Source organism: Garra rufa, chromosome 4 (assembly GCF_049309525.1).
Source record: "Garra rufa chromosome 4, GarRuf1.0, whole genome shotgun sequence".
NCBI classification, from domain to species: domain Eukaryota; kingdom Metazoa; phylum Chordata; class Actinopteri; order Cypriniformes; family Cyprinidae; genus Garra; species Garra rufa.
The window spans coordinates 54,536,317-54,563,678 of NC_133364.1; the positions used below are offsets into that span (position 1 = coordinate 54,536,317).

At 38.1% G+C, this 27,362-nt stretch overlaps 1 pseudogene; it reads left to right on the plus strand.

The window, feature by feature from the left end:
* Positions 1 to 27,362, plus strand: part of LOC141334161 (uncharacterized) — a 336,215-nt pseudogene that overhangs the window by 157,035 nt on the left and 151,818 nt on the right.

Genomic DNA, 27,362 nt, shown 5'->3' on the forward strand with positions numbered 1-27,362 from the left:
ATACATGTACATCTTCATATAAATACAAATGAAATGTAACTGAGCATCTCTCTCCCTCTCTTACTCACATACAGTGCTAGAAGAAATATGGGCCAAGAAAAAAGGTGGCATATTATGCAGTAAAATTGGCCCATATAAAGTCTTCACATGGGATGTTGAACGCATCAGACCTGGAGAAATGCTTGAAAGTGAGGTAGATTATGTAACCATCAATAAATCTGCAAATATTGTGTGTAATTGCTCTTCTAAAATATTATGGTTTAATCATTTGTTTTCTAGATAAATTAATGTACACAACTGTTTTAACAGTAAATCAATGTGTTTCGTTTTAGGTTATCAATGCATATTTAACCTTGCTTTCTAAAAAGTACAAGGGCAGGGGCTGTGTACTTGACTCATTTCTGGCATCAAACCTCTGGAATGGCAGTGTCAGTTCAATTAAAAGGGTAAAAACAAAAATCCTTTTTTTTAAATGTATCTTTAATGCAATATTAGAACTAGTAAAATTGCCTTTTTTAGGCATTACAATATTCCATGCATCTTTATTGTAGCTGGATCCAGGGGAATATGATGTGATGATTGGTTCAATTAATGAGAACAACCACTGGACACTCATGGTCTGTTTCTTTCCATTCTCATCCTTCCATTAATTAAAGTGATTTTAAATTTAAAGCAAGATTAAACTATTTATTTTACAGGTGATATATCCGAAAGAATGGAAAATTTTGTACCTGAATTCCCTTGGTGAAACCAATCAAAAAATAGCTTGGTGTAAAAAGGTCAGAACAAGCATATGGCATTCGTGTCCTCATTTATCAATTGTTTGTCTGAATTTTATTAACATTTGAAAAACTTCTGTAAAGCAAATTTATGGCTGCAAAAGGAATTGATGGGGAGTGGGAATGTGGCACTTTACCACACAGCTTCCAACAGGATGGCACTTCATGTGGGATTTTTGTGTGTAAAGTAGGTGTTTTTCTAAATGCACACTTACTAATTAAAAATGTTGAAAGTATTGAGGGTTTAATGAGTTCTTTTTGTAGTTTGCAGAAGCAGTTCTAACAGGTGGCAGTTTGGAGTTTGGAACCACAGCTGCCAATGTTGAGATGCTTCGCAAAGAAATGGCCCTGTGTCTGCTACAAGAAAGTGGTGTGTGTGTGACAGACAGACATATATATATAATACACACACACACACACACACACACACACACACACACACACACACACACACACACCTACCTGCATACACACATAATTTTTTTAATCAATATTAAGTGCATTTTGTTGATGCTTTCTTTCCATAGATGACCTTTCAGACTTATGCTTGGCATGTGGGGACAAATATCCAGCCACACAAGATACACAGGACTCTTGGGTCTGTCAATCAGCAATTATTCTTTGACTGTTGCTTTAGAACATGCTGTAATGTCATTTGTTTTGTTCAGATTCAGTGTGACTGCTGTAATGGGTGGTTTCACTGGGAATGTGTAAACCGACCTGATGTGAAAGATGTTTTTGTTTGTTCCGGATGCCAAGGCCCTGTTTAATTTTGAAAAAGTATTTCTACACACCATTTGATTAGTAAGTCATAACTTAAATCTAGATTTAAAACATCTCTTTAGCCAGACTTTACAGAATGCATTGTGTATCTGCACTTTATTAGTAATACATCAAATGCAAAAAAAACAAAAAACAAATCTATTTGCAGCCACAGCTAATTCTCTCTGCCTTTCTATTTTACCTCAGGATGCTCATATAATCCCCAGCTCCAGTGGAATGCCAACCTCTCACAGAGACAGTGGAGATGTAACACCAATACAGTGGAAACCTGTGACTGACAGATGCATAAGTTCGGGATGTACTCCATGCATTTATTTATTTTCCCCCCCAGTTTTGCTCTTTTTCTTCATGTAAAGCTGCTTTAAAACAACACAACATTGTAAAGTGCCATATAATTACATTTGAGGCATTCTGTGTAATGCATTGTATTTATGCATGAATAAAATTGTAAAAGTTCACTTTTCGTGTGTTTAAGTACTAGAGGCACAGCTTTTTATAGGCAGTATATTTAAAATAACTTTATTTCCTTTCAGGCTCTCTTCTCTTAAATGCTCCATAAACAACGTCCATCATTTGCAAATTACTTTTTTATTTTTTTTTTATTATTGTTGCAAGGCTCTTGACCCAAAAATAAATAAATAAATAAATAAAACAAGGGAAAAGGCAACACAAAACAACACCAGAGAACGTTAAACAATCTTTATTTGAACATGCATCTAACGACATTTGAGTTGAATTGTTAGTTCACAAAGCCACGCCCACCACGGAACAGGCTTTGAATATTCATGATAACACCGCCCATTGGAACAGTTTTTCACGGGAACTGAATATTACACAACACCGGTCCGGGCCGAGCGGCGGCCGCGAGATGAGGCCTGGGGCTCAATTGAAGCGAAATGCGGGGAAGACACGGTCCTGGAGCCGGCCGGAGGAGAGTCGGAATCGTCTTCTCTTGTGGCAGTTTGTCTTTGCGACGTAGTAGCGGACGGGCGAACCAGTTACTGATAAACCATCAAGTGAATGGAGGTGAGTCAGCTGTATTTAACCTATGGCGCTGATTGACTTGAGTGGGCTCCTTTTGTGCTGTTTACGCTAAGTATCTGACGCGCTTCTCCCGAACTTTGTTAATGAAACATCATTTAAGTTCAATTGATGACCTGAAGGATAGGGACACACTGAAGGTAGTGTATGTTCCATCTGTCATTTTGTTCACAGATGTTGACATTCCTGAGCTGCCAGCAGAAGATTGCTCTGTCTCCAGATCAGTGACAGAAAATGACGCTGTGTCTCTACCATCAACATCAAGTGACTCCATTTCTGCAGAATCTGATGACACTGTAATACTCAGTCCCAGCCCTGGAATGCACAAACCATGGCCCACTGAGTTTCCTATTCCAAAGTTTTCATATAACACTGAACTTGTGCTTCAAAAAGGCAATGAAAACTACCTCAGCGATGGTTCCCTTTTGTGCAAAGAAAAGTCTTACCCTGGTGTTAAGTCCAACATTCTGGAGTGTTTAGCTGAGCTCATCTTTTCTTACACTCCCTACCCAAGTGATGCACAGCGATGTGCAGTTGCAGAGGCTCTCATAAAAAAGAACCAGTGTTTGATGGAGCCGGGCTCCTTCAATGGTCTCTATGGATGGCAGCAGAGCCTGAAGTATAAAGTAGGAAACAACCGAAGCAAACTTCGGATGCATGGGATTCCAGAAGTCTTGGTGAACTCTCTGAAGCGCAAATCTTCTGAAAACAAGCAACCAGCAAAGAATATAAAAAAACCACGGAAAGCCGAGGTAAACTACCTGCCCCCTCATCCAGCTGGGGAAACAGAAGATTCCCTTGAGAGTAACAGGCTGGAGTTGATTTCTGAGACAAAGAAAAAGAATAATGGCAGAGTTATAAATGAGATGATGTCAAGAACCTTCAGTCTAAGAAGACAGGAGATTGTAGGTCAAGCCCCAAGTGTTGCAGATCTTCTAGAGAGATGGCCTGCCCTATTTGAACCATCACAGGTAAGGTAAACTCACCAAAGTTGACTAGCTAAAATCCAATTCTTTGTCATCTACTGGTATGGCTAAAAAATACAGTGCAGTTTGCAACAGTTTCTTTCTTAAATTATAATTCACAAAACGTTCTTCAAAAATCAGACTCGGTTTCTTTTATGCTGTGCCACATTCAGTTTAATTTCACATTGCTCAATTATGGTAAATACCCCGCAGTTGTGAAGATGGGGCACATAAGGCAACAAGCTTGACTAAAGATTTAATTTCATTCTTGCATTTTTCATACTTAAAAATAACTATATAGTTAATATGTTCCTTTACTGCTTGACACTGTCCATGATTTTTATTTGATTGAAAACTAATTTGTATCCAAAACTCTCATGTTGTTTAAATCACATAAAAAACATATCACTTTTGGTATGTAACTAAGATGGTACACTTCTCTTTACAGATCTGTGAAGAGTTCCTGAGAATCAGTGGCATATCACTTGAGTCAACATTTATGTCACAGTTGGACAGGCAAACTCCAAAGCTGTTGTCACTTTTCAACGCAAAAGGAGGAGCCGTCGGTCAAAGAATGATGACACTCATCCAGGTAAGAGGATGTAAAAAATGGTGTAATGTAAAATATTTTCCATCCAAAATGTATTCTCTATCATATACTTAGTCATTAATATTTCACCGTGTTCCTAATGGGAAGAATGGCGGTGTCTGTGTATCTGCATATGTTGAAATCTACTGAGCCAGTTGTTATGACATATGGTGAACACATTCATACTACCCAGAGACTGATTATAACACCCTACATTGTCAGAACCTCCCTCTCATGCTTTAAAGGACAACTACATGTTAGGCACTGTTCTAAGAGTATCATAGCGTAAGAGGATAGTTAGCCCCAAAGTTAGTGACAATGTGTTAACATGACCCTGCTATTTTCATGATCTAGTGTGAAAATGTATGCCCGAACATTCAGTGGTTACACTTCCTCTGTGTACTCCAGGACTGTTCTTGTTAATAGATATGCTGGCTGCTTATGTATGTAAGTGGCTGCTTATGTATGTAAGTGCATACGTGATGCAATTCCCTCGTCACCATTTTCCAAGAGTGTGACTTGCTCCTAAGCAGTCTCTTTACGCATAAATTTCCACTAAAACATGTGTAAGAAAGCATTTGAGGTGAAAAATAGACAAAGTACTGATAGAAGCTTAATTCATATTGATGAACACAGCCTACTTGGACAGTTAAATCTCAATTTTGTGAACTGTCTCCCTAGACCTTTTGGAGTAAACAACATGCACACAAAAGGTTTATTTTTTTCTGAGATGCTGAAGATAGTGTAAGATCTTGTAGTACAGTGGTGTATGTATAGTAGGACCTTTTACAGCAATTGAATGGTTGAAATACAGAGGTACTATGATTTGTGCTACTGTCATCAGGCTGTGAATGTTGATCAGATTTTACTTTTTGAAAGGATCCATCTGCGTCTGTGGAGAAAAGAAGAGAAGTGGTCCTGAGATGCCTGATTGAATATATGGGGGAGAGACAGGAAGACCTAATCAGTGTCCACCACGTATGTATTTGGCTTAAAGCTACTTGTCTGTTTTTCTGTCTGTATGTATTAACATTGTGATGATGTGGGGTAATTATGTTTGCTCTTGAAAGATATTTAAACTCTGTAGCTTAATAAACAGTAATGTGATGACCAATCAGGTACAGGCAAGGACAATTGCATTGTTTTAATGTAATGCATCCTTTTAACCAGAAAATAAGATAACACTCATGCTACAGTAGATACTGAAAGTAGTACCCACGGTCTATGGCAGGGATCACCAAACTCGGTCCTGGAGGGCCGGTGTCCTGCAGAGTTTAGCTCCAACTTGCCTCAACACACCTGCCTGGAAGTTTCAAGTATACATATTAAGACCTTGATTAGCTTGTTCAGGTGTGTTTGATTAGGGTTGGAGCTAAACTCTGTAGGACACCGGCCCTCCAGGACCGAGTGTGGTTACCCCTGCACTATGGCATTGTCATGGTAGACTTCTCTCTGATGCTCTAGTCACAGTATAAGTCTACTATTCACCACCTTTATTAACAAAAATACAAATTTGTATTTGTGTCTTATCTGTCTTCTTATCTGTCTTCTGTCTGCAGTATTCATCTCATTACTTGTTTGTCTGATCAAACTCTTGATTTTTTTTTGTCTTCACCAATGATGACACGATGACACAGAGGTGCACGCTGAGCTGGGCAGTTGCCCACTGAAAATTTACATGTGCCATCAGCCCGACACAATTGGGATTATCATAGAAGGACAGCCTGTGGTCAGAGGTGTGCCAAACCTGTCAAAAGCATGCTGCCTCCTGTTTGGACTTACCTATGCCCTCGACCTCAAGTATCCCTCTAAACTGGTGTATACTTTTGAGATATATCAGAGGCTCTTTGCAGGATTGGACCCCGTGCGTCCTAAACCATCATCCAAGTATGCAAATCTCCTGACTAAATTGTCTTAGATTATTTCTCATTGTCTGGCATTGTTTGCCATCATTTAAAAAAAAAAATGTAATCACTTTGGTAGGTGAGTTTTAGGTGGTAATTTGATGATGTTCAGGGTGTATTTTGATTAAAACAAAAATAGTCTTACACATTTTCTTTTTTTGTTTGTTTTTGACCTGAGGACTCGTTTGACAGGTACATGTTGCTCAGGACAGGTAATATAATTTCCATGGTTATGTTAATTGTTCAGTGCCTTAATTAATGTGGACTTTGGACTGTGTTCTGTGAAGATCATTACCTCAAGAGGTATATAATTAACAGTGTTGTGTGCACAATTTTTGAGTTCTTAAAGAATAGTTGTTCAAAATATAGAACTACTGTAATAATTTTTGACATTGCACTTCCATTGCAGTGTGATACAATGTGATGTTAGCTCACATTAACCTTTATCTAAACATTGCAGATTGAGAAGTTTTGAAATTTCACTTTACTGTTCAGAAAATTTTGAAAATACACGTATATAGTGTTTGTTTTATATTGTTTTATTTGCTGTTTTGAAGTCACTGATGAAGGTGACACTGGTTGACATTGAATAAATGTTATTGTCTTTAATCTGTCTTCCCATCTTTTCCTTCTTCAATTGAATTTGTAATTGTTATTGACAAAGTCTGTTCATGTAAAGTTAATCACTGTACTTCTTAGAATATAGACACTTAGATTTTTTTTTGAGGTCATAGCCAGGACTCAATTAAAATGTTTATTCACATTAATTTTACTAAAAACAAAGTTCATAAAACCTAATTAAAATGAGTACAGATTACTTGTAGCAACCCATAAATAAGTTACCTGTACCTATAAAAGTAGGTTTATCTAACTGAGTAATACTAGTAATATTAGTTATTAATATTATTAGACTCAACTTTATTTTGTTGCATTTGTATTAAGTAATATTACAGTGTTTATTATACTTAAAAAAGGCTGCAAGTTGATTCAACTTAAAACATCCAATGCAGCCACTTGCCTCACTTTTTATAAGTTAGATCTAGGTATTACTTTTTACAGTGCACCTTACAGAGGAGAAGCAGGAATGTAGGAAATAGATGGATGTTGTTTCCATAATGTTAGCATAATTGGGTTTTATACATAAATAAAAATATAAAACTATAGCAATATTAAAATATGGACAAGACTGTAACATGTTTCACTCTGATGTTCTGTAAAAACATTTTTTTTACTTTTATGTAATTGATAGAATGATAATTTCTGATCTGAGATGAAGTAGCCTACTGTTGTTATCCCATATGTTGTGTTTAACACTGTAATATGAAATGTAATACATATTTTTCAGTCAGAGATATTAGTCATGTGATAGATAACTGTTATAATCTCATTTTAGCACAGGCTATTATACTTAATCCTTTATAAAATAATATGCTTAATATAATATAATCCTTTACAGTCATAGATCTTTAATTTAAAATATGGCTACATTGTCAAGGATCCAGTTTTATTTAATAAAAGTTAAATCTCTCTGCAAACACAAATTTAATTTTGATTTTTAAAACATCTTAATGAGTTTTAAATATTCATAAGTTTTTTTAGTCCTGTTAGATAATTAGATAATTAGTATCAGTAGCTTTGGACTTTTGATAGATCTGCAGTTCCTCCCTTCAATTCATCCTACATACTAGGTACAGCTGTACAGTGTTATAGGTGTTTTATAATCTAAAATTATATTGATTTCAGCGAACAAGACTTTTATTTTGGTCTGGTGATGTGACGTCATAAGGCTGCGGCGCGCTCCTGCATCTGGGATTCAAACTGAAGAAAGGTGTGTGCTTTTAACAACTGAAAGTGTTTAAATCAAGACAACTCGTTTAGAGAATTGCATATAAAATTGTGAAATGATTTGTTAGCCAATACAACTCTGTAATGCTCTATTTAGTGACACTGTAGTCCCTATATAGTGAATATTTATTCCTAAAGAATTCGGACATTGGGGAGTAGTGTTGATAGAAACGGATCTTTTCGAAATTCCGAGTCAACTGAATCAATCGATTCACAAAATGATTCACTGTTTTGAATCGCCGCACACTGACGACATCTGCTGCTCAAAGCACTGGAAATGCAACGAGAACAACTAACACTTGTAATGACAACGTAAACAAACAGCAAATGTTTTCATGAAAGTGGAATCTGATAAATGACTACTAAACTAGGGAGAAAATTGAGACACAACCAGAGTTTTAGTTTACATTAATTTTTCTTTCTACCAAACACAGAAAAACTCCTGCTGAAGCAACTGAGATCCACGTGACACACTATTATAAAGATGTCTTTTATTAAAGAGGAGAGTGAAGACATGAAGATTGAAGAAACATTCAGAGTCAAACATGAAGATACTGAGGAACAGACAGGTTGGTTTTTATTCTCAAAGCTGGACTCACTTATTTGATCCTTATTAAAATGTCCAGTTCTATAGAAAAAAACAAACAGATAATTTGTGTAACATTAAACACAGTACATACTTTTGATTAGAAAACAATGAAAGCGGTATCAGACAAAAAAAAACTTTATTTTGCTTGAGGCAAACAATAACACTTCAGTTTTTAACTTGGACAATTTTTTAACTGTAGATGATTTTATTCTGCTATCATCAAAAGTGTGATATTAAAATGTAAATAGCACTGAATGTTCATTACAACAAGCAATAAATAATCATATTTCAGAAACACCAGCTTGTAGCTTGTTAATTGAAGATGCAGGACAGCCACCTCCCTTATTGGTTCCCGGAACGTTCCCAAGAACATTCCCTATTGGTTAGTGAGGAAAGTCTTCCATATGTAATTAGAACGTTACATTTAGGTTAGGGAATGTTCTGGGAACCTACTAGGAACATTGCGGGAACATTCCCGGAATGTTCTCTTTAGGTTAGGGGAATGTTCTTAGGACGTTGCGGGAACGTTCCCAGAATGGAAGGTGGACGGATGTGAATCTCAATAATCACTACTACACACCATGTCTTGTTTTAAACAATTGTTTAATCATTACAGATAATCAGAGCACATTTAACCATCATAAGGGGCATTAAATGAGACTAAATTATGCTATACTATGTTAGATTTTGTTAATGTAAGATGTACAAGTACCATACCATAAAACAACCCAGATTTTATGTTTATTAAAGCACCAAATAACATGACTTTAACAAAGTATTAAATTTTAAAAATGTTTGTTTTATTTTTTACAGACATTAAAAACAAATAACATTTATTTGACTTCAACTAGGATAACATTACATTAGTTTCTTACCGCTGAATTAACGATGATGTGCTTCCCTCTTTTGGTCACTAAACGAAAACGTCTTGGTTAACATTATGTTTTCTTCAATAAGACGTGCCAAATCTATATATATATATATATATATTAGTTAAAAGTAATTGTCCATTAAAGAGATCAACAGACAAACGTTAGTCAGCTAGTAAAAGAAATAAACTCAGTGTTTATAATATCATTTTCAGACACTTAACTTTGGCTTATTTTAGCTATAAAATTAAAATTATGACCACTTTGATGTCATTTATTAAAAGCTTATTTCGGACATGAGATTCTAGTTTGTTTATGATAAAAAAATATATACATTTCAGCATTAGAAAAATCAGTCATCTGCAAAGTTTTAATTTGTTTACATGGTAATGACTTCTAAAAAAAACCTGCAGGGAACGTTCTGGGCACAGAACACAAACCAAGATTTTTAACTCAAACCGGTGCAGTCTGTCAGCTATATAATGGCAGTAGATGGGCACCAGACCTGAAAAAGTAACAAAAAACATGCACAGACAAATCCAAATTACACCCTGCGGCTCATGACGATACATTGACGTCCTAAGACACGAAACGATCGTTTTTTTGTGAGAAACTGAACATTTTTTACCTTTGATACACAGCCACATCCATCTGTCATGAGCACGAGTTTAGCATCCGGCTCGTGACGTGAACGCGCTCTGACGTAGAATACACAAACACTGGAAGCGATCTGTCGCATGTATACGACACTCATTGTTTACACAGTACACAGAGATTGTGGGTATAGCGGCTATTCAAAATGGTAATTACTTGTGCTTATCCTGATTGTTCAAACAGGTTTAAAGCTAAAAGATTACGTTTGCTTGCGCAAATTCATCTGGGACTGTTTTTTATCACCGATTTACCCTTCCGGAGTTTGCGTATGCTATGCCAGAGCGCGTACATGTGTAACAAGCAGGATGATGAGCTCGTGCACAAAAACTGATCGTTTCGTGTCTCAGGACATCAATGTATCGTCACGAGCCGCAGGGTGTAATTTTGATTTGTCTGTGCATGTTTTTTTGTTATTTTTAAAGGTCTGTTACCCATCCACTGCCATTATATGACTGTCAGACTGCACTGGTTTTTGTTAAAAATCTTCATTTGTGTTCTGCTGAAGAAACAAAGTCACCTACATCTTGGATGCCCTGGGGTAAGCAGATAAACATCAAATTTTCATTTTTGGGTGAACTATCCCTTTAATAGAGACAGATCAGTAGCAGTATTTGTATCAATGAGACTGGTCTTCATTAACAATTGGCTACTTGGTAAAAGATGCCATTAAGCCACATATTTTAAATGCACAATCTTTATGTTGTTTTACATTCCATTTACAATTTTAATTTGGAGATTTAATGTGAAATTGTTTATTGTCAAATTGTTACTTTTTCAATTAATTGCCAGCACTAGTCTAAATGTTTTGATGTCTGTTGATTTGTGCCATTAAACTGCTGTTAACTTACATTTTTCACCTCAGACCTGATTACTTTGAAAGAGGAGAGTCAAGATCTCAATGAAACAGAAGAGAAAGATCAAAATGAGAAACATGATTTCAAAACTGAAGAAAAATCAATTAGTTGCTCACAGAATAAAAAGACTTCATCACTAGAAAAAAATAAAACACAAAGTACAAACCTTAGTTCTAACATGAGAATTCATACTGGAGAGAGACCTTACAGCTGCCGAAATGGAGATTTTAAGGCTCACATGAAAATACACATTGAAAAGAAGCCTTTTACCTGCTCTCAGTGTGAAAAGAGTTTTATATGGAAAAAAAACCTAACTGTCCACATGAGAGTTCACACTGGAGAGAAGCCTTTCATCTGCAAACTTTGTGGGAAAAGTTTTACACAGAAACATTACCTTACTGTCCACATGAGAATTCACACCGGAGAGAAGCCTTTCAGCTGCAAACTTTGTGGGAAGAGTTTCACATGTAATGCAAAACTTAAGATTCACATGAGAAGTCACTCTGAAGAGAATCAATTCCAATGTGATCAATGTGGAAAGAGTTTTACTCTGAAATATTATCTTAATATCCACATGAGAAATCATACTGGAGAGAAACCTTACTCCTGCAAACTGTGTGGGAAGAGTTTCTCACGAAAAGAAGTTCTTAAGACTCACATGAAAATTCACACTGGAGAGAAACCTTTTACCTGCCCTCAGTGTGGAAAGAGTTTCACATATAAAGCAAGTCTTAAGATTCACTTGAGCATTCACATCGGAGAGAAATCTTTTACCTGTGAACAGTGTGGAAAGAGTTTCACGCGTAAAGGAAACCTTAAGGCTCACATGAGAGTTCACACTGGAGAGAAACCGTACAAGTGTCTTCAGTGTGAGAAGAGTTTCACACATCCAAGCAGCCTGAAACGTCATGTGCAAACTCATTCTGGAAAGAAACTGCTGTTTTCTTCAATGCAAGAAGAGGTTTAGAAAAAGGAGCAATTTCTACAATCATCTGCACATTCATTTTGAAAGACATTCAATTGAAGTCAAAGTACTAAAACAATGTTTTTCATCAGACTTACAGATACATGTGAACAATCATGCAAATGTAAGACTTTGTCTGTGTTCTTTGTTCAAGAGTGTACTGAGAAAAAAGCTGTTTGAAATCAAGTCTATGTTCACACTGGAGCTGAATGTGGGCTACATCTGCTCACCTTTATGCATCCTTCATCTCTTTTTGTTTCACCATAAGGCTTTTTTGGTTTTGTACTCCTGTGGCCATACATGACCATCTGCTTTAATGTAGTTTCAAATATTGAGTGATTACAGTCGATTCCCTTAAATTGTGATAATGAAGAGTATGTCACTCAATCCATGTGTTGATTTCTCTGAATCAAAATATTAGTCAAACTTCCACCTTGCTGGGAAAGGCAACAATGTAACTGGAAGATTATAAATAAATTGACCTTATGCACAAAATACTTCCTTGTTTAGTCAAGTCAGATCAGTCATTTCTGGTCAACTGTACTGTGCCGTAATATGAGCGTACTTTGTTCGTTTTCTCTACATAATCCACTCACAATCGAAGAAAAGTCGTCGCCTTAGAATTATAAGGTTCTATCTGACATTTTTGTCAAAATTGAGTTATTCACATATTCTTATTCTGTGACAACTTATTTACATTATGTGATGTTTTTTTTTAAAGTTGTGTACATTTTAGGACTTTTTATTTAGAAAAGAAAAAGGTTCTATCTGCAGTCGAACTATAACTTGGTTCTATAAGGTTCTATCTGTGAGCCAATCAGCACTTCGAATGCAAACAAGAGGACCAATCAGGATCAACTTTCTTTGTCATGTCACCGGACTGCTCCATAACAGCAGGAAAGATTAAACGTAAAACAACAATTGCACGTCTGTAGAATCAATGAGTGCAATTCACATTTATTCCTCAAAGTGGCACTGTTTAAAACATAATGATGGCGTGATTTTTTTTACTCATAATTACCGCTACCGGCATTATATACATTACCGGCATAAAACAAATAAATATCTGCAACTGGCTTGAATGACTTTACTGCAGAGCAATTGCATAATGTAAAGTACATAATGAAATATAAGTGTCACTGTCGTTTGATGTTGAATGTGGTCAATAGCGATCAAACTGTTGTTATTAAAGATGTTGAAAACGATAGTTTTGCGAATATGGTTGAATATGACTTTTTGTGGAATAAAGTCCTGGTCAGATGGATTAGAGAAGCTTATTTTTTTAACTGTTTCTGCAATAATGTCTTTAATTACCCAACATAATTATAAAATTAACATCTGCTCTGGACAAAATATTCAGCACTGCCTTTTATGACTAACTTAAACAAGAAAAAAATATTTGTCCTAAAATATTAAATAAATGTGATAAAGAAAGCATTAAAACATTAAATTCTCATACATGTTGACTCATTGTTACAACAGTAATTTATGTTTTAAAACAAATTATAAGTAAACTACATTTATTTCTTGAAAATTGTTGCTTTAATTAATGTTTTGCAAGATAGAACCTTATAATTCCAAGCAGAAAACGACTTTTTAGAATTAGAAGGTTCTATCTGCATTTGACCTGTTCCCAAAATCCCCATTTAAAAATCTGAGAGGATTTTGATATTGTACATTTAGAATACATTTAGGGTCTCTGTCATTCTCATGTAGGAAAGAGACTTGTTCCCCATATAATTTTTACTATATAGAATGCAAAAACTTTGAAGCTCAATATCTCAAAACCACTCGGAACGCAGATAGAACCTTATAATTCTAAGGTGACGAAGTGTTGTTTGTCTAAGAGGACCAAATGTCCATGTATACTGTTTCAAGAATGACAACTGGCAGTTTAAAAAAATTTGCGAGTAAATCGGCTAAATATACGCCAGTCATTGATTGACAGTAATAACCGGACCAAACAAATGACAAGTTGATGTCAAAAAAAGAGCTTAAATGAGTCAGACAAAATTCAGAGTAACAAAACTACAGCAGTAACAAGTATGTGTTGGTTAAATATAGGCTATATTTAATAGATTTTACAGTTCAAGATAAAACTTAAAACTAGTTATTCAATTTTATAAAATATTTCAAATTCCTATCGATTCATATTGAGTGCATTATTTAATTATTATACCATAAATACTTAACATATTTGTAGTTTACTATATATTAGTATTTAAATAATTCACCCTTATAGGCTGTTTGTGTGTGAGCTTAATGACTTTCTGCACTTGCTATACTATATACTTAAGTACTATAATTTATTATACTAGTAATTTAATAATAAATCGAAAAGCAAGACGTCTTGAAAAATATAAGGAGAGGCAGCTGCATAATAAATAATCATCTGCTGCCATCTATTGGTTATATGGGGTAATTCCATATTATTTTAGCCAAAAATACAGGTCCTTCTAAAAAAATTAGCATATTGTGATAAAGTTCATTATTTTCTGTAATGTACTGATAAACATTAGACTTTCATATATTTTAGATTCATTACACACATTTGAAAGTAGTTCTAGCCTTTTATTGTTTTAATATTGATGATTTTGGCATACAGCTCATGAAAACCCCAAATTCCTATCTCAAAAAATTAGCATATTTCATCCGACCAATAAAAGAAAAGTGTTTTTAATACAAAAAAAGTCAACCTTCAAATAATTATGTTCAGTTATGCACTCAATACTTGGTCGGGAATCCTTTTGCAGAAATGACTGCTTCAATGCGGCGTGGCATGGAGGCAATCAGCCTGTGGCACTGCTGAGGTGTTATGGAGGCCCAGGATGCTTCGATAGCGGCCTTAAGCTCATCCAGAGTGTTGGGTCTTGCGTCTCTCAACTTTCTCTTCACAATATCCCACAGATTCTCTATGGGGTTCAGGTCAGGAGAGTTGGCAGGCCAATTGAGCACAGTAATACCATGGTCAGTAAACCATTTACCAGTGGTTTTGGCACTGTGAGCAGGTGCCAGGTCGTGCTGAAAAATGAAATCTTCATCTCCATAAAGCTTTTCAGCAGATGGAAGCATGAAGTGCTCCAAAATCTCCTGATAACTAGCTGCATTGACCCTGCCCTTGATAAAACACAGTGGTCCAAAGTACTTTTTTCGGATGAAAGCAAATTTTGCATGTCATTCGGAAATCAAGGTGCCAAAGTCTGGAGGAAGACTGGGGAGAGGGAAATGCCAAAATGCCTGAAGTCCAGTGTCAAGTACCCACAGTCAGTGATGGTCTGGGGTGCCATGTCAGCTGCTGGTGTTGGTCCACTGTGTTTTATATGTATTTGTGTATATATATTATAAATTTTGTAACATTAAACCCAATATTTGCTTCTAATATTAAACCATTTATTTCTAGCACTTTGGCTAATTATGCAAAAGTAAGAAAATTACTTATTTTGCACAGAAGCAAACCTTGAAATGTGAGCAATCATATTTGTTTACTGCATGCTGTCTACATTTGTTCATTTTTAGCTATTTGGTAAGCAAATAAAACAGCCAGTGGACACTAAGCCTAAATCTAAATTAATTTGGATATAATTGAAAACGGCCTTTTTGTTTTAAAATTTTCTCCATCCACACTAGAGTTTTCAAACATTTGAAAGTGAGGTGATGAAGGGGGCATGCAAACAAAATACTGTGCTTTGACATTTGTTTACTGAACCCCAACTTTTGAAAGTAACATCAAATCTAAGCAAGTACTTCTGACAAGCCAAATTCTACTTTTACTATAAAAACTAAAATGGCAGTAAATGGTAAATTACATCAAGTTACTAATTTTTGCAGTCAAAACTGACTGGATCCACACCAGCAGCGTACGTATGATTGAATGCCCACAGAGTGTGCTGCTTTAGCAAATCATGCTGCTGTTCATGGTGTCTTTAAAGTAGATTTGTTGCACTTAATAGCATGAAGAACAAATGTTGACACAGACTATACATAGAGACTGATTTAAGAAACTCTCTGAGAGTTAAGTCCTCTGCTCCCTGGAGCTTCGTGAGGCAATACCAGGTGTATTAGGCCTTTCCTAACTGGTCTCCCCGATGACCGGCTCTGTGCTCATTATAGGGTCAATTATGAACATGCTGCTCCCTGGAGCTCCTATGTCCGTCACTTTGACGGAATACACCACACAGAGGGTGATCTATTGTAATTTGTAACTGTAGTTCCCACCCCTTGTCCAGTTGGTGGCAAATGCGCTCCAGTGTTCGCTCAGAGCACGTTATCCAGAACAAAAAAGAAACTCTTACAAATCCTATGCTATGCGTTTGATTACACCAGTACCCAGTTAAGGCTACAGCGATCTATCACGCCACATTAAAGAGCGCCAAAACGGTATTTATTACTTGAATTTTCTAACGAAATGGACAGAGTTTGAAATCTGAAGCTTTTCATATTGAAAGTAACAAATGAGGCACACTATGTAGCCTACTCTTCACAAACAGCATATACCGAAAGATCAATTGGGATTTAAAGGTGCAGTGTGTAATATTTAAGATTATCTCTAGACAGAAATGCAATATCATATACATAACTATGTTTTCAGGGGTGAATAAAGACCTTACTTAATTAACCATTGTGTTTTTATTACCTTACAATTACCAGTTTATATCTACATACACCGCGGGTCCCCCCCACATGGAGGCCGCCTTTATGTTTCTACTGTAGCCCTGAATGGACAAACTGCTCTACAGATCGCGTTTCATCACTGCTGTTCTTGGGAAAAAACACTGACGCAATGATGAACAAGTAACTGCAATATTCACAATAACATTGTTTTATTGAATTATCAAGTAAATACAATTCTCTTATTTACGTTTTAAAAGAAACTTCATTATTCTTTGCTGTCTGAAACGACGACATCTTAATCGCGTGTCGGTTGCCGTAGTTTCTGTGAAGGGAGGGGTGAGCGGTTGACGGAGCCGTTGGTTGCAATCAGGTTGCAATTCAAAACTTAACCGCTAGATGCCGCAAAAATCTACACACTGCACCTTTAAGAAATATTAGTCTATAAAAATGAGAATCTATTCAAATCGAGAAATCGATTTTTTTACCCAGCCCTAGCATGTTTTGTTGTTTTGTCACTGCTGAGTGTGGTATTGAACACGAAAAGTAACGCAGTTTCTGTTCACCTGTTCCCTTCATAAATAAATGCAAAAACCTATACAGTATGCTTGCATTGTAAGTTCATTAATGAAAATTTGAACAAAAATGAAAGCAATTAAATGTATTATTATAATATGAAAATTCAAATGACGGGTAATAATAGATTATGACGGAATTTTTACGACCCTGTCCGTCAAAATGACAGACAATGAAACAGTCTAACGCAACCTCTGCAATGCACATACTGTAAACATACAGGAGGATTGCAGAACTTGCTCATAGCATGTAAGTCAATCTGTGTGTGTGTTTGTGAAAGAGAGAGGGTACATATTTCAGCTTACTAATGTCATTTTGTATTTCAAGTGTTTATTGCACACTTTGATGCCTTGATGACAGTGGTAGGGGCTTGAACTTAGCTAGAGTAATTAGTTACATGTAATTGAATTAAAAACGACATTTAACTAATCTGTTACAGTTACTGAGAAATTACAAATATAGTTACTTTTAAAAATGTTTACAATTACAAAGTGGGTTACATGTAAATATTTTGATTGATTTATTTCCCAAATCGCATTGACTGCTTTAAAATAAGAGACACCAATGTTTCAGGAGTTAAACAGAGGTGCTAAAGATTTTGTGGTGGCTGTGCTTTAAAATTAAATTATTTTAATCTTAATTCAAGTGATGAAGGATTTTGTAAAATTGACAGTAATTAGTGTTGAGTTCTACTGTAAGGTAAACCTGCCTGCTTAAAAAGTTTTTAAAAGGATTAACAGTTGAAAACATTCCTTAGAAATTTACTAATCAAATGTAATGTTACATTACCTCTAAAGCAATTGAAATAGTTACACTACTTTTAAATTAAATTTTTAATAGGGAAATTTAATCTGTAGCCTATTACAGCCTATTTCCAAAATAACCTTCCCAACAATGTTGATACATTTGTGTTTTGAAATATATAAAACAATTTATTTTATTTGGATGAATTTGTCTGTCTTTTTTAGCAGATTTACCAATTATCTTGTCTTTTCCTTAATTTCAGGCCCACAATTAGTTAAAGCTGTTGAAGAACTAATAATTTTGCACAAATTTGGCTATAATCCCCAACATCAGTTCTCACTATCTTTGATCACAGGCAAGTGATTTTGTCTAGGAATCGTAAAATGAAAAAAAAATAAAAATAAAATAAAAATAAATATGAAAACCCTGCTGCATTTATTTAGTTTCTAGTAAATACATATGGCAACGGTCGCTCCGAGACCGCAACGTGACCACCTCCTCAACTGTACTAAACTCTTCCACTGCGAGAGAAAGCCGCAGCCCCGCAACGATTCCACCGCTGGCCTTGTCCCGTGTGTGCGCGTCTACGTTGCCTAGTGACGAACGTGATTGTAGCGGGATCACGTAATATACCAGAAAACAGCAAATTCAAATTTTTTGGCTGGTAGGTGCCATTTAACTCTCAAGACAGCTATGAGCTTGGCAGAGTACTTCTCTCTGCAAAGCCTGCACCTCGTCCATTAACACCATATAGCGGGACAAGTTATCCCTTACTTTTCAGCGTGAGAAATACAAGGTGTGGCGTGAGAGCGTGTGAACTGGTTGAAATGCGTGTGTCTCACGGTGAATGCGTGAGACTTGAGAGCCCTGTGGCTAGGTTCTGCTAATCTTCAATGGGTGGCGGGTCTTTTTCTGTCATGGCACCCAAGAACTCACTCAGAACGGTTACCTCTTTCAGTGAATTTAAATCAAAGCTTAAAACACACTTGTTCAATCAACACTATCACTAAATAGTATTGTGTATTTGTGTTATATGCAGTTGCATTATTTGTGACTGTATTGGGGGACTGTCCAAAGCAGTGGTGTAGTCGGGGCCATTCGCACGTATACTCCGTATGCTTACTTTTTCCCCAGGGCTGTTTGCGTATTACAACTTCTGAGGATCAATATTAGCGTATACCCTCCGTATACTCACTTGTTTTGCTGATTAAGACGTCCCTAATCTACTCCTGTTTTAGCGTCCCCTTTAACTGTATCCCAAGTGTTTTTTTTAACTCGCGAACGTTTGTTGTAATTGGTGCATTTTTGTTTGAATTCTGTCGTTCCCCGCCCCCGACGACGCAGTTATCGAGCATCATTCGCAGGATGCCAGCGAGCGAGCACAGTGTTCATCGACTGACGACGGAAGATGGTTTCACGTTGAGGCAGTCAGGTAATAAACGTATTTGAAATTAGTTTAATTACAGCTACCGGTAATTACAGTCTGTTATGCCGTTGCTGATTTATGATGCCTTTGCGTCATCATGATTTCGTATATGGCAGAAATATAACGTTATTCAAGCAGCACAGGATTTTTGAAGTTATAAACATTTCGACTTGATAAAGAAGCATATACATGAATCAGAAATTGATCAGAAATTATGTTTAAAAGAGCTAACAAGCCACAGACAGAAAGTCAAATACACAAAAAAACTAAAATTGCCATCATGATGAATATTTGCATAAAACAGTCTGTTAACGTTATGTGTTAAATAAATGCAGCATTTGGGATAAAATCAGAAGGCTGCTTTGGGATTTGTGCATCTGCTACTGACTGTCATTTAATGTTTATCCAACAACAAATTTAAATTAAATAAAAATTGTAATGACACATTACGAGGTTATCCCACTGCAAATACCTTTTAAAAAGCAAACATTTGTGATGTGTTATCTTATGTCTTATGACAAAGTAAAGACTTGGGTAGATTATGCGACCCATGTTAGTTTAATGATGCATAATTCAAGTCTATCTCTGTCTCTATCTCATCTAGAAAATGGTTGGAAGAGGAGAGAAAAGGAAAGTCAGTCTAACTGACTATTTTGGAAGGTAGGCCAACTAAAGGAAATTTCATAGTGTCCCACTTGTAAGGGTAAATGTTGGCTTTTGACCTGTCAGCCAACAGCAAAGGTAATGATTACTTTTTTACTTTTAGTGTGCAGAGTAAGAGAAGCCATGTAGGCCAGTTCTACTCAAAAACCAGCACAAACCCAAGTCAGACCAGCACAGCCCAGACCTCCAGCACAGGCCATTATCAGACCAGCACAGACCAGACCTCCAGCACAGGCCCAAGTCAGACCAGCACAGCCCAGACCTCCAGCACAGGCCATTATCAGACCAGCACAGGCCCAAGTCAGACCAGCACAGCCCAGACCTCCAGCACAGGCCATTATCAGACCAGCACAGACCAGACCTCCAGCACAGGCCATTATCAGACCAGCACAGGCCCAAGTCAGACCAGCACAGACCAGACCTCCAGCACAGGCCATTATCAGACCAGCACAGACCAGACCTCCAGCACAGGCCCAAGTCAGACCAGCACAGACCAGACCTCCAGCACAGGCCCAAGTCAGACCAGCACAGACCAGACCTCCAGCACAGGCCCAAGTCAGACCAGCACAGCCCAGACCTCCAGCACAGGCCATTATCAGACCAGCACAGACCAGACCTCCAGCACAGGCCCAAGTCAGACCAGCACAGCCCAGACCTCCAGCACAGGCCCAAGTCAGACCAGCACAGACCAGACCTCCAACACAGGCCCAAGTCAAACCAGCACAGACCAGACCTCCAGCACAGGCCCAAGTCAAACCAGCACAGACCAGACCTCCAGCACAGGCCATTATCAGACCAGCACAGACCAGACCTCCAGCACAGGCCATTATCAGACCAGCACAGACCAGACCTCCAGCACAGGCCCAAGTCAGACCAGCACAGACCAGACCTCCAGCACAGGCCCAAGTCAGACCAGCACAGACCAGACCTCCAACACAGGCCCAAGTCAAACCAGCACAGACCAGACCTCCAGCACAGGCCCAAGTCAGACCAGCACAGCCCAGACCTCCAGCACAGGCCATTATCAGACCAGCACAGACCAGACCTCCAGCACAGGCCCAAGTCAGACCAGCACAGCCCAGACCTCCAGCACAGGCCCAAGTCAGACCAGCACAGACCAGACCTCCAGCACAGGCCCAAGTCAGACCAGCACAGCCCAGACCTCCAGCACAGGCCATTATCAGACCAGCACAGACCAGACCTCCAGCACAGGCCATTATCAGACCAGCACAGGCCCAAGTCAGACCAGCACAGACCAGACCTCCAGCACAGGCCATTATCAGACCAGCACAGACCAGACCTCCAGCACAGGCCCAAGTCAGACCAGCACAGACCAGACCTCCAGCACAGGCCCAAGTCAGACCAGCACAGACCAGACCTCCAGCACAGGCCCAAGTCAGACCAGCACAGCCCAGACCTCCAGCACAGGCCATTATCAGACCAGCACAGACCAGACCTCCAGCACAGGCCCAAGTCAGACCAGCACAGCCCAGACCTCCAGCACAGGCCCAAGTCAGACCAGCACAGACCAGACCTCCAACACAGGCCCAAGTCAAACCAGCACAGACCAGACCTCCAGCACAGGCCCAAGTCAAACCAGCACAGACCAGACCTCCAGCACAGGCCATTATCAGACCAGCACAGACCAGACCTCCAGCACAGGCCATTATCAGACCAGCACAGACCAGACCTCCAGCACAGGCCCAAGTCAGACCAGCACAGACCAGACCTCCAGCACAGGCCCAAGTCAGACCAGCACAGACCAGACCTCCAACACAGGCCCAAGTCAAACCAGCACAGACCAGACCTCCAGCACAGGCCCAAGTCAGACCAGCACAGCCCAGACCTCCAGCACAGGCCATTATCAGACCAGCACAGACCAGACCTCCAGCACAGGCCCAAGTCAGACCAGCACAGCCCAGACCTCCAGCACAGGCCCAAGTCAGACCAGCACAGACCAGACCTCCAGCACAGGCCCAAGTCAAACCAGCACAGACCAGACCTCCAGCACAGGCCATTATCAGACCAGCACAGACCAGACCTCGAGCACAGGCCATTATCAGACCAGCACAGACCAGACCTCCAGCACAGGCCATTATCAGACCAGCACAGACCAGACCTCCAGCACAGGCCCAAGTCAGACCAGCACAGACCAGACCTCCAGCACAGGCCCAAGTCAGACCAGCACAGACCAGACCTCCAACACAGGCCCAAGTCAAACCAGCACAGACCAGACCTCCAGCACAGGCCCAAGTCAAACCAGCACAGCCCAGACCTCCAGCACAGGCCATTATCAGACCAGCACAGACCAGACCTCCAGCACAGGCCCAAGTCAGACCAGCACAGACCAGACCTCCAGCACAGGCCCAAGTCAGACCAGCACAGACCAGACCTCCAGCACAGGCCCAAGTCAGACCAGCACAGACCAGACCTCCAGCACAGGCCCAAGTCAAACCAGCACAGACCAGACCTCCAGCACAGGCCATTATCAGACCAGCACAGACCAGACCTCGAGCACAGGCCATTATCAGACCAGCACAGACCAGACCTCCAGCACAGGCCATTATCAGACCAGCACAGACCAGACCTCCAGCACAGGCCCAAGTCAGACCAGCACAGACCAGACCTCCAGCACAGGCCCAAGTCAGACCAGCACAGACCAGACCTCCAACACAGGCCCAAGTCAAACCAGCACAGACCAGACCTCCAGCACAGGCCCAAGTCAGACCAGCACAGCCCAGACCTCCAGCACAGGCCATTATCAGACCAGCACAGACCAGACCTCCAGCACAGGCCCAAGTCAGACCAGCACAGCCCAGACCTCCAGCACAGGCCATTATCAGACCAGCACAGACAGCTCAGGTCTTTCCAAAGTCATAATAGGAAAATGCTTACTGTAGTGATTTAATATTTAGTAGAGTAGAAAGTAGGTTAGTATTATGTGTCACTCAGTTATAGTCTTTTGTTTGCTCATAATTTGATGGGCATCTCACAATGTGGCTGGATTTATAACCTGCTCAAGACTAGTAGTTCACTATTAGGATTAGTTCACTTTCAGAGACTAATATGTCATTTTTGTAAAACACATAATTGCAATTGTTAAAGGGATAGTTCACCCCAAAATAAAAATCCTATCATTAATTATTCACACTAATATTATTCCAAACCCACAAGACTTTTGTTGATTTTCACAACACAATTTAAAATATTTTGCATTAAATGGTGTACAATGTATTGCCCATTACTTTCAGATGATTCAATCCAAAATATATTCATTAGTGTTTTGAACCTTACAGAGAGCCTTACAGGTTTGGAATGACATGAGAAGGAGGAAATAATGGCAGGATTTTCATTTTTAAGTGAACTATCACTTTAACATTAGTCTGTTATTTATGAAATTATAAAGCACGTCAGTCTTATAGGGTAGGCTTTACATTAAAATTGTGTGCAATGAAATCATGTTTTTGTTTAGGTCCTGGCATACCATGTACTGAAGATTGGCCGGACATTTGGAGTAAAAGCCAATGGGAAGCTTTTAAATCAAAGAACCCTTGGTTGGGGTGCAAGAATAAGAGGCTTGGTATGTGATTGTTCAATCTGACTTTAATTCATATGAGCTTTTACTTTTTTCACAATTTGTAAAATAAAAGCAGAGACTATTGTTCAAGTTAAATTAATATTAAAATGACTATAGCATAACATATATAACATTGAGTTTTTTAAGGCCTATGTTTGTTTGTTTTTCTTATTCTTTTAAAGATTTTATAAACATTTTATGCTAACAACATGAAATTCTTGACCTAGCTGTCTTTGAATGAAGCATGGTTTATGGTATTTGTGGTAATAAATTTAAAAAATGCAGCTAAAATCTAAAATAAACAAATGACAACTGAAATTAATGGCATACAACTAATTCCATTTTTACTTTCTTAATTACAGGATGCCTGGTCTGCTGTAATGCAGGATCAACAGGGGTCTTCAAAGAACAAGGTGTCCAGATTTCCATGGAGTGGTCTACATTTCAAATTCAAGGTTCTATCAATGAAAACAGGGACACTGTTTTATGTTCATTAAGGAACAAAATCAAAAGACATTATTGCTCAAAAGCACATGCTCATGCTGAAAATATAGAAAACTTAAAAAAAAAAGATGTGCTGGGAAAAAATGTGGACACAATGAGCTTGTCGTTACTAAAAGAGACTTACTCAGTGTTCAGAACTGCATATTACCTAGCCAAAAATAATCGTCCCTTCACAGATCACGAAACGCTCGTAGAACTCCAGCAGCTAAATGGAGTCAAAATGGGACACATTCTGCACTCTCGTTTCAGTGCCACCAACATTATTGAAAGCATTGCGAAAGAAATGCAGTGTTCAATTGTGAATAACATTATTAGATCCTCAAGCAAACTAGCTGTACTAATAGATGAGGCTTCCACCTTGAGTAGAAGAACCACCTTGATTGTTAACATCAAAGCCTCTGTGCTAGGTGAACCGCCAGAGTTCATATTTCTTGATCTAGTGGAACTTAAGGACCAGACATCTGAAGGAATAACTGATGCTTTAATGAGTTGCCTAACAAAAGCAGGATTCACAGAGGAGTGGCTAAAACAAAACTGGGTATCTTTTGTCTCAGATGGTGCTAGTGTAATGTTAGGAAAACACTCTGGTGTGTCAACTAAATTGAAAATGAGATTTCCAAACCTGCTCACTTGGCACTGCATGAATCATAGGTTAGAACTGGCAGTTTCTGATGCTGTAGATAAAGTTACTGCTATAAATCACTTCAGAGTCTTTGTTGAAAAATTGCACAACATCTATAGCAAATCAAACAAAAACCAAAGAGAGCTTTTGGAATCAGCAGCTGAGGTTGGCTCTCAGGTTCTCAAAATTGGCAGAATCTTAGATGTTAGATGGGTTGCCAGCAGTTTTCGGACCGTTCGGGCTGTCTGGACCTCTTTTACTGCTCTTGCCAGACACTTTGAAAAGGCCTCCAATGATGACCAGAGGACCTGCACTGAGAGACAGACATACAGAGGCTTGTGTGACAGACTGAAGAGCCCAGAATTTCTCTGTGATCTTGGTTTGATGTATGATACCTTGCATGAACTGTCCATTGTCTCTGAGGAACTGCAAGCTCAAACTATGACCCTACTCAGAGCAGATCTTCTTGTGAAAAGAGCAATCAGAGTTTTAACATCATTTAAAACTCAGCCAGGAGAGAAACTATCAGCTGCCCTGGAAGCAAAGGATCATGGCACATTTAAAGATGTGCACTTGAAGTCAAACCCTAAGATGAAGTCCATTAACACTGAGGAATTCTTGCAAAGGCTAATTGACAGTCTACAGAAACGTCTTCCTTTTGAAGAAGACATTCTCAAAGATTTAAGTATTCTTGACACAAGCAGGTGGCCATCAGAGCCTAGCATTCGTTATGGTGAAGCAGAGATTTGTAGGCTTTGTGCACGTTTTAATGTGTGCCCTGACCAGGCCATTAAGGGAATGCGAGACTTAATTGAATCTCCCCAAACTGAAAGTCAGAATTTGAAAGCCCTTAAGAACTGCATGCAGACTTTTCCTGTAAGTACTGCAGAATGTGAAATAGGTTTCAGTCTGATGAATACCATCTTGACCAACAAGAGGTCTTTGCTTCTTGTTTCACATGTTTCAAATTTAATGATGATCAACCTGAATGGCCCACCAATTTCACTGTTCAACCCAGAGAAATATGTTAATTCCTGGGCAAGACATCATCGCACTGCAAATGACCCTCAGTCACGTCAATGTAAATCTGTAAATATAACAAAAAATAGTAAATCTGTTTGGAACGTACTGTAAAAAAAATGCATAATAGATAAATGTAAATAAAAAAAAATGCCAGATTGTAAATGTAGTTTTAAATGTATATATTCCTAATTAACAAAAAAAAAAAACAATGACTTGTAAATTGATATAAATGTATATGAATTGATATATTCCTAATAAACCAAATAAACAATGACTTCTGACATGTTTTTGCCTTTAGTTATTTTTTTCTCTGGGGGGGTGTAGTAAACCACTTTTTTTTTAGGACTACACCACTGGTCCAAAGCCCATTTAATTGTTACTTTGTAATGAGCATTTGTTGTATTGGTGTACCTTGGAAAGCTCCTTGAGCCTGGGAAAGGCATTATATAAACAATTATTATCATTATTATTAAGTGAACCTCCACTTTGGTTATTTATTTATTTATTTATTTTTCGGCTAAAATGTATGACATGATAAAAGATAACTTTGCAGTGAAAAAAATCTATACATTAAAAAAGGAAATGAGAAAGAAACTGATATTGAGGAGTCTTTATATCCTAGGTTGACAGACCAAGACAACATTTGTTGTCACAGCATAATATAAATCCAAAATCCCTTTCGATATTTCACTCTCATTAAGCAGGGAAATACATTCAAATGACAAAAGGAGCTTTAGCAGATCTGTAACCATTCCAAAGCTGTATTTTATTGCATGCGTTTACTGAAAACTTTTACTATTCTATTAAATAACATTATGTGCAGTATGTCTTCGTAGACTACAGATATTATAAGGTTGCATCTGCGTGATTATTATTGTTATTTCCAGACTTGTTGGAGTCACAGTCCTTGTTTCTTGTCAAGATCAGTCATTCCCCAGCACCCGCCTCGTTCTTTCCAATAGGGTTCCAGTTCATATTCAGCTGCAAAAACACACTCTTTGAATGATGCTGTCCATGGCTTATCTGATGTGGAATTACAAAATAAGAGCCCAACAAAGTCTGATTTATGCACAGTTTTGTCTCTACTTTAAGAAGCTATAAAGATAAAAGTTCTACATTGCACAGATCACTTTCACCTCAGATTGAAAGTGCACCTTGCCACAGCGCTAGCCTCAAGAAGTGTGAGTGTGATTGTAAAACAATGTTCTTCTATTTTAATATACATCAAAAATTATATTTATTTCTGGAATCAAAGCTTTTGCCTTATTACTCCAGTATTTACTGGCAAATTATCCTTTAGAACTCATTCTAATTTACTGATTCATTATCAGTGCTAGAAACTTTTCAAGACTTTATGATGAATTAAAAGTTAAAATATCAGCATTTATTTAAAATAGAAATATTTTCTAACAATTTACACTACTGTTCAAAAGTCTAGGGTCAGTTTTTTTCCCTTTTTAATCAAATAAGTTCAGTCTTGATAAAACTAAAAGTCTTCCTTAAAAAGCATTACAAGTCTTACTAATTACAAACCTTTGAGCAGTAGTTTATAAATATATATTCATGTGCCCATGGTGCATTGTTTTCTTGATGCGAAACCAGATCTTACTGCCGCGTTATTTTTATATATACATATACATATATACATCTAACGTAATATTTCAAATTAATGATTATTAATTACTAAGTGTTTGAAAAATAAACAATATCATGAAATATTTATGCTGGTTATAGTGTGAAACATAGTGCCAAGTGTCCAAAATGTTACGTCAATAAGTCCTGT